This window comes from Cottoperca gobio, chromosome 16, assembly GCF_900634415.1.
Source record: "Cottoperca gobio chromosome 16, fCotGob3.1, whole genome shotgun sequence".
In the NCBI taxonomy this organism is placed as follows: domain Eukaryota; kingdom Metazoa; phylum Chordata; class Actinopteri; order Perciformes; family Bovichtidae; genus Cottoperca; species Cottoperca gobio.
Window position 1 is genome coordinate 5,275,058 of NC_041370.1, and position 14,899 is coordinate 5,289,956.

Genomic DNA, 14,899 nt, shown 5'->3' on the forward strand with positions numbered 1-14,899 from the left:
CACAAAATGTCACCACGGCCTTTGTAATTTGTCCCTTCTTGGCAACCTTTAATGACCATGCAAGTGTGGGGTTATGACTTGATGTCTTTTAATATTAGCTTGTTTTCTGTTGTGGTACACACTGCAGCATTAGAAGGAAAGCTACAAGTGAATAGCAGCTGGCCTGAAAGAGATGCATATCAAACCTTCTGGACTCAATGATTAAAAAAGGATTTGATCTGGTGATTTAGATGTGTACTAAAGATAAACAAAAGCACAGCACCAGATTCCACTGACGTACATTTGGTTTTACTTAAAACATACATTTGTCATAATCTTACTTGGCGCACGGAGACTTGAGGACGTGCTAGCAAGGAGGGCTCTATGTGCGTGAATGGCAAAGCCCTTTGAGGAAGAGCGCAGCTGAAATTGCAATTGTCACAGCTCATCTGTCCCCTTCCAAACCCAACGTTCCCCAATACTCCACCAACACCAAACAATAACATCGCAATTATTTTAAATCATACAGTGCTGTCCCAACCACCATGAGGGAAAGCTTGGAGCTCAGGAATGAATCAGAATTTATTTTTATATCACTGTGTGTCTGGATGACCAGAATACTACATCTTTGGCCTACATTTGTCTTCCTTTGAAGAAGAAAAAAATGCTGCCATACATTAGTGCTTCACATCTGGTTTGCATTGGGGAAACTATGCAGTCAACTCCTGTGTGCCAGTGAAGGTTTCGGAGAGTCACTGCCTGGAGAATGCAAGAAAGGTTTTTCTCTCTCTGTGCTGGTATTTGCCGGTAAATGTTTAGATGGCGAGAGTGAGAAAAGAGAAAGCGAACCCTGAAAGAAAGAAAAAAAAATACTTGACTGTCTGCTTGCTGATCTTTGGATAGTCTTTTTAGTCGGTAAATAGTGCGGTTAGAGGAGAGGAAGGTAAGGAATGCAGAAACAATGGACTTAAAGAGAGGGTGTGATAAACAGCCAATATTAACAAGAAGATTAAAAGCTCATGCTGAACGTAGATACGCATACTGTATCGTAAAAGGAAAACTGAAAGATACACTTTCCGCGGGTCTCACTCGCTTCGGTATGACCGCTGGTTTTAGAACAAGTAAGTGGAGCATGGTTGTTCTTAAGGCCTCTGTATGATAGTATATTATTGGTCTTTGCATAAACACGGCCATTAATCCCAGGGAACCCTTTCACTCCAAAGTTTCCCACAGCAGATTTGTGCCCAAAAATGGATATCTTAGTCATTATGCTGATATCTTCACTTCCTCCCTGTCATGCTCTGCCCTGTGATCCAAGGGATAGGACATCCCTTTGAAATCTGAAGCCTTCGCTGTTTAGTGCAGAGGGACCCGACTCAGTTTTGACACCTGCTTTGTTTTGCCGAGGACGCGGACCTTCACATTGGTAAAAAAAAAAATGTTTATTCAATTTTACACTTAACATGTGCGACACGGCCCAGTCTCCTTTCATATCTGAGCAGAATGAGAAGTACGCAGAGTGAGGTCAGGCTGGATGATTCAGTAACTGGTTTGCAAGCCCCTGGAGGGGATGTTGTTTTCACAAGACCAACCTCCAGAGGGGGAACAGAAAGAGCCCTTCAGATACAATATCTTCAGCGGCAGAAACAGAAATATCAACTTTTGTCTGTGTGTGTGTGTGTGTGTGTGTGTGTGTGTGTGTGTGTGTGTGTGTGTGTGTGTGTGCCTTTGCTGAAGGCCAAGCAGACACAGCATATATCTCGCAAGTAACCACAATGGAAAATTACCTCAGGACTTCTCCTATAAATAAAACAAACTTCTTTAAACTGCCAGGGCCAAGAGATGTAGAGGCCAATTAGGGTTCCTTTACACAGGTCCTAATATGGATTTGAGGTACGTGCCTTTGAGCTGTATCAAATCTGATCATAGAGGATTGAGGATGCTCTGACTTTGTCGTTTCTGCTTTATAGAAAGCATGATAGAAAATCGGTCGTGGACTTCTCCCTTTATGTCCTCGTCTTTCTGCTGTGGCTATGACTTTATTGTTGAACTTTAGTAGTGTGTGTTCTACAGCTGTGTGGCCTTGATAAGCCCAAATACAGTCCGTTGTTTTTATTTATGTCGTTCTTGTTCTTCGTCAGAGGAATTTCACTCTCATTTCATGCAGAACTCAAAAAACAAAATAAAGAAACAGGACCAAATGGGATTATAAGTGTGTATGTGTATGTGTGTGTGTGTGTGTGTGTATGAAGCATATCAGAAAAATAAACTCTTATTCTTCCTTTTTACTCTTTGAATGCAAATCCAATCCACTATTGTTACAGTGTGATACAGCACTGTTTTAAATTCATACAATCATCTTTATAAATAACTAATTATATAGTATAGTCTGTATAATTTAAAGTCCTCTAGTTAATCATAACTAAAAAGTTGAGAAAGCCCAGTGAGCATGATGATAAAGACTGCATCATCACTTTCTACTTAAACGTGCCCTGACCACAGCTGTTTACGGACTAGCTGTGTGGCTATTAGTAACCCGCAGGGACTGAAGACCAAGGCTAACTGTGAACCAAAAGACACAAAATGGCTTCCGCAGTCTGGTCAATCCCAGGTGGTCTCCTAAGATTGCTGAGTCAGCGCAACTAGCCAGGACATCAAGGAGTCGGGGTAAGGTTTCGCAGGCCGCACACTCAGCAATCTATAGTGTGCCACACACACACACACACACACACACACACACACACACACACACACACACACACACACACACACACACACACACACACCCACAACTGCTAGCAATTATTTATAACTCATTCAGACTTGAGGCTCGTGGCTGCAGTGATGGCACCTGACCCGTGAGGTTAATGCCCAGACAAGACGGGTATTTAAAAGAAAAAAAAAAGCTTCCCCAGACATGAATATTCAGCAGGTGGGTGTTTATAGTCACCGTATGCAGAGGGCTTTCAGGTATTATACGTTATAAGCAGTAAGAACAATCTGCGTTCTTGAAAACGGCGGCACGAATGATCTCCCACAACTGCAACACACCAACACGCTCACCTCTCTCCCTGTCCGAGTCTGTAACCCTGAGAAGATGGGTTCATATGAAGAAGAAAAATAACTATTACGTTTGCTTAGAAGAATTGAGGGGGGCCTGCCAAATGTGAAAAGACTTGGGTTAATATCTAAGAAGTTGTTTCCAGTATATACAGCCATTTTTCCTCTTCTCAGACACATCTCCCTGGCAACGTGTAAACAGTGCCCTCATTCCCCTGGACCATAAAGCTCTTGGCAGTGACGCTTAGCTCTCGTTTCATCCTGCGCAGCGCTGACTGAGGGTACAACCCAGCGTTTTATTAGGGATGCTGTGGCAATGTCAAATTGATGTGTTGTGCCAGAACAAATATTGAACCCATCAGGGAACTCAGATATCATATTAATACATCCAAATAAAAACTTAGATCATTCCGGGAGACTTTAGACATCTAACTATTTCTACGGTGGAGCCTGTAGTGTAAAATCAGGTTAAACTTACCTAAAATAAATGTTTGTATTCACCAGTGCATACAGTTAAATGCATACTATTATATGTGTATTTTAAATCCCCACGCAGTAAAATCCCACAGCGTAAAACCAAAGATGTAAAAATAGACGTGATAATGTGAGTTGACCTTTGAAACATCCCTGTGCACCATTTTCCTGTCATAAAAACATAATGTCTTCTTCCTTTCTTCTGGTATGTGTTTGTGAGAACCAAATGCAGGTTCATTTCCTACTGGGCAACAAACCAACCTTTCACCAGTGTTGAGTTGATAACAATGAGGATGTCCAAGTCATGTATGCACACACACTGTGCTTCTTTCCATTACCCCGAACAGAGACATCTCTGGGACTTCTCAGAAAAAAAACGATCACACGCACATTTGCAAACACACGGTCACAATGAAAAAGCAGGCGAGTTATGTCTAAACACACTCACACAGTCCTGCAGAAGGACACAGTTGCAGAGACACACCTGCAGCCACATGCACTAGTGGTAACAACAGCAACTACAGTATGTAGTATGTGAACACACAAAGCTGAGGGTGGATAGGGGGATCAAACTAAAAAATAAACACAGCCAAACTGGGGGACAATGGGTGACTTGTGCAGGAAGAGCAGAAACAGTGAGCAGCTGCATACACACACCCTCCGTTTGTTTAAGTCCCTTTGTGGGGACTTCCCCTCGAGTGTAATTACTGCTCATATTCCCAATCCATCGGCTTTTCTGCTCACATAAATGAAGCTGATAAGATCAAACAATTTGATGTATTTAGGAAATGAGTTTCAAACAAAGTGGGAAGATCTTGGTTATGACAATCCAAACACATCTAATAGAAGATGAATTCAAACCAGACTGAAGCACTGGGACTGACTAGTGCCAAGCCACCCGCCTTAGTCCTCAATCCTCACCAGCATAACAGAAGATGGAAGCTTTACTTTTTAATGATGTCATCATTGTGGAGATTACTGGAGAGAGAGAGCTTTAAACAGAAACGGATGATAAAATCACTTTCCATTCAGACTCTACTGGACATACTATAAATTTCCCTTAAGAATTCTGCATACTGCAGAACAAAAAGAAAAGAAAACTAGCTGGACTCTGTAGGAACAGATCTCTCTTGATCCCATTTTTATGATCCCAGAAAGGAACCACCTCCTTTTTCTCTTTGTCACTCTCCCTGTTTGCTTTGACCTCTAAATAGGTTACTGAGGAAGGAGTTACAAGTCCATTGGATGCTCTGGCAGCCCATTCTCTGGGTAGAAACAAAACAAACACTGATCAATTGCCACATAATCAAGAAGTGCATATGCGAGTAGCAGTGGAGGGGTGTGTAGTGGAGGTTAGTGACCTAATGGTTATTTATCCCCCTCGCCGTACCGCCAGGAGAAGGTCCCTGCTCTGAAATGCAGCAGGCAGGCCGTGTGGCTGGAATGAGCTCACTTCAAAAGGTGTCCATAAATCATGCTGCCATGCATCCCAGGGCTGCCTCCACCCTCCACCCTCCACCCAACACGCCCCGCAGTCGCTCACCCACCTCCCCTTTTTTCTTTTTCTCTGCTGTCTGCCCAGTTCAGGTTCACCTAGACCTTGAGTCTTTGTGTGTTACTACTTCTTACTTGAACTTTTGCATCCACCCACACTGCCAGGATAGTTGAATTTGATTGTGTGGTAACCTGACGCTGAGCAGGTCATGTAGAAATCAATTATAGCAGAAGAACAAGGGAGCGGCGGAGTGGTAGTGGTAGATGTAAACATGTACTCACTTACGACCGATTAGCATTGGTATCAAAAAGCAATACTCCCTTTGGTAGACAATAGATCTCAGTGAATTTATCTGGAGGTTCCTTTAAGTCTCGAGAAGAGTAGCAAGTTCAGAAATCCTATAGCTAGTTTCCCGACTTTGCCAGAACAAAGCTGCAATCCGTCAGGTCCTTATCTCCCCGTGTCACACACTGGGATCTCTTTATCATGCAGCCATGCAAAACACCATTCATCTTCCCTACCTAATTCATTATCAGTGATAAAATGCAAAGTCCCAGCTGCAGTTGTTAAATGGAAAGACGACGTGAAAACAGGTGCTTTGGTAAACACTGATAGCGTGGTTGAATTATGTTGCTTCCCAAGCAGACCTGTCTATCTCTTTCAATCTATTAACCACGACTCTCGCTCGACTCTCGTCCGACCTCATTCTGCTTTTATCCTGCTTCTCGTTCCTACGCAGGAGTATTCTTGGCTTCGAGGGATGTGGGGACATTGCTGAACACAAAACAGACACAAACAAAGTGAGAAGCTTGATGAAGGCGCAAGGCTCACCGCCTCTTCATCCATCAAGTGAAGTGTAAATGTATGTCACGTAACGTGTAAATTAACAGGATATATGGCTCTGCCTTGATTATTGTACGAGCAGAATCCAGTGGCACTGGTAGATGGAGGTTAAAAGCTGCCATGGCACTGACTTCCACTCAACATTGTGCAGACGCACCATAATACTCCCCTGAACGATCACCGCAAGCATGACGTGGTGTAACCAATGACCATCATCATGCATGTCTTCTGGTACGATGGGACACTTTCTCTTCAGCAATCATTAAACCTTAAACAGTTTCCACTCACCAGTGTTGAGAAAGGGATGAGGGATGGGGTTTTTTTTTAAGGGGGTTGAATACTTCCACAGTGAAGTCATGCCGCTTGTGTCATTGGCCCTGTGCTGTGCTTCGCTCACCGTCTGGCCCCCATTTTACCCATTGATCTAATTTCCATTGCCAACATTGGATGTGGTTCTTTTTGAAGCTGGATGTTTAGGCCCATTAAAGCGCTGACGGAATTGCAAACGTATGGTGGACTTTAGGAAAAGTAAAGAAGAAAACAACTTAGTGATGTTTGCCAGACTCTTGAGAAGATCGGAGTAAACAGAATGTACAGTTTAGAGGAGTTCAGTGAGGGTGGGGGGAAACCTATGAGCCTGTTTACACCTGGTGTTGATGAGCTTCTTGCACCCTAGCTATGAGCTGAGCTGGTTTTAATTCATGTCAATTAAATGTACATTACATTAAATGTAATAACATCTGAATTCTCTTTCCCTCATGAGATGAGAAATGTCACCACTTATATTTAAAACAAGTAGTTTTTGATTGTATCTTAATGGCTGAGCATCTTTTCGGGTCAGCATGTAACAGTTTATGTGCGTTTATGGCGCGTATATGTAGATCGATTGCAGAGATGTGTTACATTTGCTCTTCGCTGCTGCTAATGCGATCAAGCGGCATCTCTGTAGGTGGTTTGGCAGAATGCCCGAGACATATACACTACATCAAGCTGCCAGTTGTAATGGGGGTCCATATCCGTCACATCACAGAGACGGCTTCATTTCTAGGACAAACTGCAAAGAGCTATACAGGAAATCTAAATACCCAGATAAGACACACACAAAAAACACCGCACTATCGTTAACTTCAAGAAGTTAAATCTATACCTGACTGAAGACTTTATTAAGTGCAGTGTCTGTTGTTTCTTTAGCGATGTTCCATAAGATAAAAGGTTTTCAATGGCAGCATGAAAGACTTTTCCATAGACGTCAAAATATATATTTCTTTCAAGGCTGGAGATACCATAGACAACAATGAGATCCAGACATCTGCAATTTTTCTCCATCAAATTAAATTAAATTGCTACAAAAGTCCACCAAGTCACTGTTCTTCTCCTTCACTGCACCATCTGCAAATGTATTGCTGAACCACATGCGCTGCAGCGACTGCGCTTTACTGTACCCATCTATATTTTTCCAGCTGTGGAAGAGAAGACTATGGTTTGGAGTCTTTTTCCGTATGGAATAAAGTATATTTATGACTATGCATATGTGTTTTTGTAATATCTGTGAACGGTGATGACAGCTAAACCAGAAAATGGTGTGTAGCCAAAACACTGAATATATTTTAAAAATATTTTATTGGTTTTTGAATTTGTGCAAACTTACAACTTTAGTTATTTACATCGAATAAAGAGGGTTATATATGCAATTTTAGGGGACTATATGGATTCTAAGTCTTTTGCGTCATATATCTCAGATGCATAGACAGAGTAGAAATATATCAGAAAAATGCAGAGGATGGAATTGGAAACGTAAGAATGTGCACGAGGATGGCCTCCATGCGTGTGAGGAACTTTGGAGCTTGGAAAAAAAATGCATCTGGCTACAGCCCCCAAGGGCTTTTCTATCTCGAGGGTCTTCCAGATTGTTACGCTAAATAACATTCAAAGCAAAACAACAACAGCAGAATTATCTGGTGCTGGAGGTCTCAATCATTTGGTAATTGTGTTGATCTCCCTCTGGACTGAGTTATGTCCAATTGCTACAAACATCCTGAGCTCAATATGATCTGCTGGTTGTAAATACATTGTCAAACAAAGCAGTGCTTCACTGTAATGTTCTCCCTGCACCACTTCAAGAACTTTAATTACACAAGGTGAACGAGAGCTGACGCTGGATGCTTTGGGGGAGTCGCAACGCGCTCTTTCTCTTGTGTACGTTGGTTGTAACAAGGGTAAATAGTTCCTGCAAAATATCGGAAACCTTTCCAAGATGGCGAGGTGAAACATACAGAGAAAACTTTATACAGTAGGGACTTGCATTTGTCTTCGATTACGCCTTTCTGTGACAGCCCGTTGAACGATGCGCCCACAGGTCATAATACTTGCACCACTCCTCTCTCCATCTCGTCCTCTCTCTTAAACTGCACCTGAAGAAGCCAAGAAATCCCTTCTTAGCTCTCTGTTACTCGTCTCTGTCGTAAATCACAGTCATCGTGTCACCGAAGAGCTGATGTTCTTTTATAGCTACACCAAGGACACTTTCTGCCATTTATGGCTCCTCCAATGCACCGGACGAGGAACGTTTAGTATCCCATGAAGGTGAGGGAACACAAGGGAACAAAAAGGAGGCCAAGAAACAGCCTGCCTGCTAACTACTCATATTCAATGCAACTTTGACAGCTTTAAATATGTGTGCCAAAGTGTGCCAGAGCAGTGCCAAGTGCACTCTTCTCTGTATATTTTGAAATGTGAAGGTGCAATGTCGTACGCAGTTAAATTTACGGACTAGTGACTGACATAAATCCACACCACAGTGTACGTAGCACGTCTGGCTTGTCTAAGCCTGTCTCCTCTGTAGAGGCTATTGTCTCTCCAACAGAGCCATAGAGATGAAAATGAGAGGGTGAGACAAAGTGTGTGTGGGTATGTGTGTGCCTGTGCCTGTAAATACTAGTGAGCAAAAGACATAGTGGGAAAAAGCAACGATGAGAGAGGGATGGTGTAAGACGTTCTGTCACATTCTTGATCGCTCACTAGTTTCATCATGCAGAGCAGGCATTTTAACAGTGCACTTCCAGCGAGGCGAACGCTCACAGCTCACAGCTGCACTCCAAATAAACAGACTTGTATTTATCAGAGACAAAATAATACACATCTAATCAAGTAACAAGTAACTGCTTTGCATGCAGACCAACGAAGTCAGGTCCATCTGGTTCATTTCCTGCGAGACGGTTGTGCAACACCGAGAACATTAGTGCACATTTGAATAAAAATGTGCACATGCTAAACAGCAACACTTACTGCCATACACCCACACTCTCATGACTGCACTTCCTCTGCCATGATGTCACAGTCTGGGTTCATTCTTCGCAGACGTGGGAGCCAAACCTATTAAGTGTCTGGGAAGCAATCAACACTAATGCAGTTGGCATTGTGGCAAACTGAACTTACTAGCCATATAAAGACACAACTACCACAGCAGCAGGGGGTGAACGTGGGGATACAGTAGTGGCACGGTGGAACAAACAAAGCATGTATACAGTGCCAAGGCTTAATTACCTTTCCAAGACATCTGTTATGAGAACAGAGTCCTGCTAGCATGTTGTTGTGGAGGAATTCTTTGTTAACGACGCAGTCTCTCAGGGGTTCACAGTGTTTTGAAAGGTGACATTTTGAGCCTCGGGCATTGTTGCCTTGTTTAAGGCCTGCTGTGTATCACTGTGTGGTTAAAGACTGCATGCCACATGGTCTCAAATGATTGCCCAATAAAGCCAGTGTACAAGAACATCTAATGGGAAGGATGACGACATTGCTGCTCCCATAGAAATAAAAACCTAATATGTCCTTTCTATGTTGGCGGATGGTGGCTGTTAAATTATTGTAGACTTACTCATAGTACAGCTTAAGTGTCAATACCATGGTGGGTAGGGGTGTCAGTCAGCCTCAAATATGTGTTATAAAATGCTTTACTGAGTATACAATGAGTACATAAAGCAAACAGCAATTGAATAGTAATCCACTTCTGACAGAAGCTATGATAATTGTAGGTCAGCGGACCAGTGATTCCCTTAATAACAATATTACCCAGAAGAAGATCACTCTCATATCCCAGATATAAAGATGTTAAGAGTATAAAGTGAAAGCCTTGGCTCTTTACTTTGTAATTTCTCTTAGCAATGATCTATCAGGGTGAAATAACATCTTATTAACTCACGTGCTGGAGAAATTCTCCTCGCCCAACATTCTTCTCCTCGAGTGCCTCCATTAACCAGAGGTTATCCTATGATTTAACCGTTCGCCACGGCCCAACATACCCATTAGTTATATGAATTCAATTCATAATACACATCACCAGTTGTATGAAAAACCCCTGCAATTTGTCCGCAGACTTCAAATGTGTGCTTCCCTCCGAGTCCTCCCTTTCTCCCCGCTGCTTGATGTGACGTGCTTAGTTGGTTTTGGAGGCCAGTTTGCTGACAAAATACATCCAGCTGTCAAACTTATTTATGGACCTTTGCGACATTTATTCCCTGTGTAGCAATGCTCTGTTTTCCCAGGGCACAATCTTTTATGGGTGTCAACACATTGGGCAAGCAGTAATATTAAGAAACTCTTGATAGATTTGCACACGTTTTTGGCAATGAATCTATCAACCCAAAGAATAGGCGAGGGAGTTTGTAGTAGATACGGACAGGTTTATCTGGGATACAGTTCCAAAAAACAAATCGAGTCATGTCTGGCACATGATAGAGGAGTTGGTAATCATAGCATTCCTTTTTATCAAGTCCTGTGACTCTGTATGCCATACACGTCTGTTGGCGCATGACCCTACCCTCCTCCCTTTAGGCGAGGGTGCAGGGAAACAGTCACGCCTGACTCACGCTTTCCTTCAGTAGAAGTTTACAATGTATCCGAAGGTGATGATGCAGCGGTGAATCAACAGGACTCCTTCACCCAAACAACATCTGCTTCATGTGAGACGCAGCAAAGGAAATACTGATAAAAAAAGGTGGCGGGATTTAATGTGTAATAAATATAAACAGACGGATGAGGCACAATGAAGTAGACCAAGTGAAAGGTGGAGCGGGAAAGCACAACGCCATTCTCTCACAACATGTAATTACATTGTACTAAGCTAGTAAGTGTGTATGTATGCGGCATCTGCATTTATGTGCTTACAATTTGGTATTTCCTTTGAAAACAGGACTTCCTTTGAGAGTCGCAGGTAAGTGCTAGGTATAGACCTGTAATTGTATCCCTAAAGGAATGTAATTACCCCATTAGCACAGAGTCAGTTACCTTTTACACTCCATAGATGCCTATATAAAGTTTATGTTCACTTTACATACAATCACACGTGGAGTGAACGCTGTGGCTGAGAGTGTACAGAGAGGGAGAAAGAAGAGAGGGAAGGAGTGCGAGGCAGGACGACTGGATTGTGAGGGGGGGCATATTACCTCCCACAGGGGCCCTGTCTCAAAGGATCAAGTTTCAGACGTTTACCAACAAAGCATCCATGGAGGAAGTCTTGTGCCCCTCACAATAACACCACAGCACCTGGCCATCCCCACACAGGAAACCTGAGGTCACTTCCTCCCTTTCAGGGAATTCAGACACACTGCTGCCAGCCACGCGCCCCCCAAAGCCCATTGAAGTATTGAAGAGGGCGCTGACTACCAAGAGGAAAGACGCAGAGACACACATACAACAAACTGAAATGAGCATTTGAGTTATGAGACAATATTCAGCCAAAGCCATGTGATGTCCCAAGGTTTCACTGATACAGTTGAATGCTAGACAAGTTCTGTTGACACCAAATCAGAAAGAGTTCTAATTTCCCTTTTTTCTTTTTGGGGTCTCACATGTAGCACAGATGTGATATCTTTTTAATTAGGCTGAAGAGTTAAAAGGGGGTTTGGGTTGCATTGATTGAACCACATGATTAAGAGGTTGAAAACAAAGTATGCACCCTAATAAGTGTGCGTGTATGGCTGTCAAAAGTGTTATCCAAAAAGTTGAACAAGCTGATGATTAGAGAGACAAACATGAGGAAATGAGTTTGAAACAAGCAGAAGAAGTATTATAGTCTGAAGTAAAACAAAAAAACATCTGATATGACCAGCAGTGTGGAACTCCAGCATGAACACGTGCTGATTGAACGTAGCCTGACAGAAAGTCACAGGAACAATACAAACTGTGTCCTTTGAAACACCACGGAGGCACAGACAGCTGCAGAGCGTCAAAAGAGAACTGCTTCAACAAAAATCTAAAAATTCAGCTCACCACCTGCAACCACTTGACCGCCGATTCTCCATCATTATCGTTGGCCCGGTTTCAAACGATGCCAACCCATAAAACCAGCCTCAACCAGTCCAAGTCATTTAGTTCCAGTCCCACTGCAGTTGAGAGCTGGCCGGGGTCCAAACACCACGCGGAGCTAACCTTTGGAAAACACTGAGACCTCCGAAGAATGTGACCATGGTCAATGAAGCAGAGAAGGAGAGAGGAAGAGGAAGAAAGCAAACAAAAACATTATACAGCCCCGTGGGCTCCGTCGAGGCAAACTTCCCAGATGCTAAACGGGACAGAATGACTGGCTTTTGGCTGCTTAGGGGATTATTTCTGCTTGTTACTGTGACAAACAGTTTGTGTACAAATAACCTGTCAGCGGCGATGCCAAAGAGACCAAATACCCCCAAGGTGTCATTTCTGTAGCAAACTGACAGAAAAGAGATCGACATTATTCAAGCTATCATTTTAGCAATTACATTTTAAGGAACCGAGCAGTTTTATAATCAGAAATGTTCTTTTCTTTTCCTTCATTCAGAATCAGATCTGCCTAAATATTAATTCAACCTTCACTAATCCATGTTTTTATAGGATCAAATGACGGACATGGAATGTTGATTGATTTGCTCATATTGACAAAAAGCTATCACCCGACTCTGCTATTCCCCTCATCTCTACATTTCAGCATCTTTCAATATACTCTTTTGGTTTTCTGGCCTGCAACTTGACCTTTTTATTTTATTCAGCCTCACTGCTATTGTCAACCAGCAGCAGCAAAAAAAAGCTCTGATGATTCTGCACAAGACGGTGATCACAGTGGAGCATTTAGGAGCTAAAGAGCCAGATATCTCCCTCAGGAGTTGGTAGCTAAAAGGAGCGACAATATTGGACTTCCATGTTCCACGTGGCCAGAAACATAACTCCAAATGAATGATATTGTTAGGATTGAACGGTTTCTTCAGCTTCTCAGACCTTGAATGTTAATATATTGTGGTGTAGCAAATCATTGTCATGTGCTAAAGAATGAACTGGGAAGTCTAATAACACCTTAAAAGCCAAACTAATTACTTTCCGTTTCTAACACATACGAGTGCCAAGTCAGGTGTCATAACATCAACCGTGCTTCTAACTGAAACCAAGACAGAACATGAGTCCTTTAGTGAGCTGCAGACTAAAGAACAACATCTTCCAATCATATTCTTTAACCCTCCCAACACGTCTTGAAGAATACCATAAAAAGTTAATACATTCCCATGAAAACATGTTACATCTTGATTCAAATGTTCTCTTTTTGCAAGCCCCAACACTTTACTTTGCCACCGTGCCCACTGCGCCCAGATGACGCAACAGGTGGAACAACAAACACTCGTCATGAGGATGACACTACTACTATGCACTGTTATGAGATGATTTATACCCAAAACAAAACTAGACGTTGCAGCACACGCCCTTCCCAGATGCACACTGCCATGTCCCATTTCCTGCTGCCAAAAAAAGACAAGTTTAGCCTGAGGGACTTTGCTCTCTGAGGCCTTCACACACCGCTCAGCTGGGAGCTTCTGTGACACACCAGTTCCTTAATCCTTCCTCCACACAGTTCAATGGGTCACACGGTCCAATACAGTCTCTTTCTCCACTGACTGGATGTTGTTTTGTTTTTGCCTTATTTGTGTGTTTGTGCATATTACTGAGGGACATGAGTGCAGGTGTGAGGTTGTGTTTAGAGTGAAAAAAGAGGGGGGAAAAGGCGAAAACACACAGGCAGACAGAAAATGTCCAGACCCTCTCACAGGAAGTGGTTCCTCTTATGTCAGGGTTTTACTTTGCAGGCTTCTCCCTAGGCGGCGTGTTTGACTAAGGTGTGAAGTATCAAAGCTCGTCATAATGTCAAACCCACAGCTGCTTTAATCTTAACACTCACATTCTTTACTCAACAGCTGAAACTAGATATAAATATGGTCTAATTAAATATATAAGGATCATAATTACTGTGCAACTAACCATAAACCATGTAACAATAAAAGTATTTTATAAAAGACTGTTATTTTGATTAATTATAGGTTCCAATACTTATGCTATTGCTATCACAACGATTCTTTAAAGTCATTTATTGTCATTGGAAAACCTCCGCCACAATCATTATGATGCTTTCAATGACATTAGGGGATACTACTTTATTTCCCCATCACATAAAACAACTTTTCTAAGTCATTTGAATACTTGACGTCAAATGAATCGTTTCGTGAAGCCCCACTGAGGTGGAAGAGGTGGATACTATAAATGTAAAAAAATTAAATTAAATCTAGATAGGTATAAGTTAAAACAAAAGTCCTACCAGGAGTAATGTCTGAAGTCTGGAGGCACCTTCTGCAACTTGACCGAGGTTCCGTTAACCCGCCTCCCTCTCGCGCAGATCAGGTATGGGATCAGTGTGCAGGTCGCTACTCCGGCGGCTCAGCAGCGTTTGTTCGTCAGCTGTAAAACTTTTTGTGTCTCTTCTGACAGTAGTCAAATCTCTGCGGCGAAGAGTGATGCAGCTTGCCGGTTACATTTGTCCTACTACTGAGGAAGTTGCTGGTGAGTCACAAGACCCCGCCCCCCCCAAAAAAATCCTTTCCTCCCTCCCTCCCTCCTGCTGACTTCAAACGAGACCAGAGAGAAGTCCAGGCAGTGGAGGGTGTGATGCCGTTTATTTGCAGTTTATTCTAATATAATTATGTTTTATTACTAAGTAGCCTATTAGTGGGAAGTCTGAGCCTGCTTTTTATGAGACTT

General features: G+C 42.6%; 1 protein-coding gene across 1 annotated transcript in view; it reads right to left on the minus strand.

The window, feature by feature from the left end:
• fhl3a (four and a half LIM domains 3a) overlaps nt 1-14,670 on the minus strand; it is a 27,707-nt gene extending 13,037 nt beyond the window's left edge. Inside the window, exon 1 of the mRNA XM_029452220.1 lies at nt 14,460-14,670. The gene's annotated coding sequence lies outside the window, so the exon portion shown is untranslated. The remainder of the gene's footprint in view (nt 1-14,459) is intronic.
• Between the last annotated feature and the right edge of the window lie 229 nt (nt 14,671-14,899).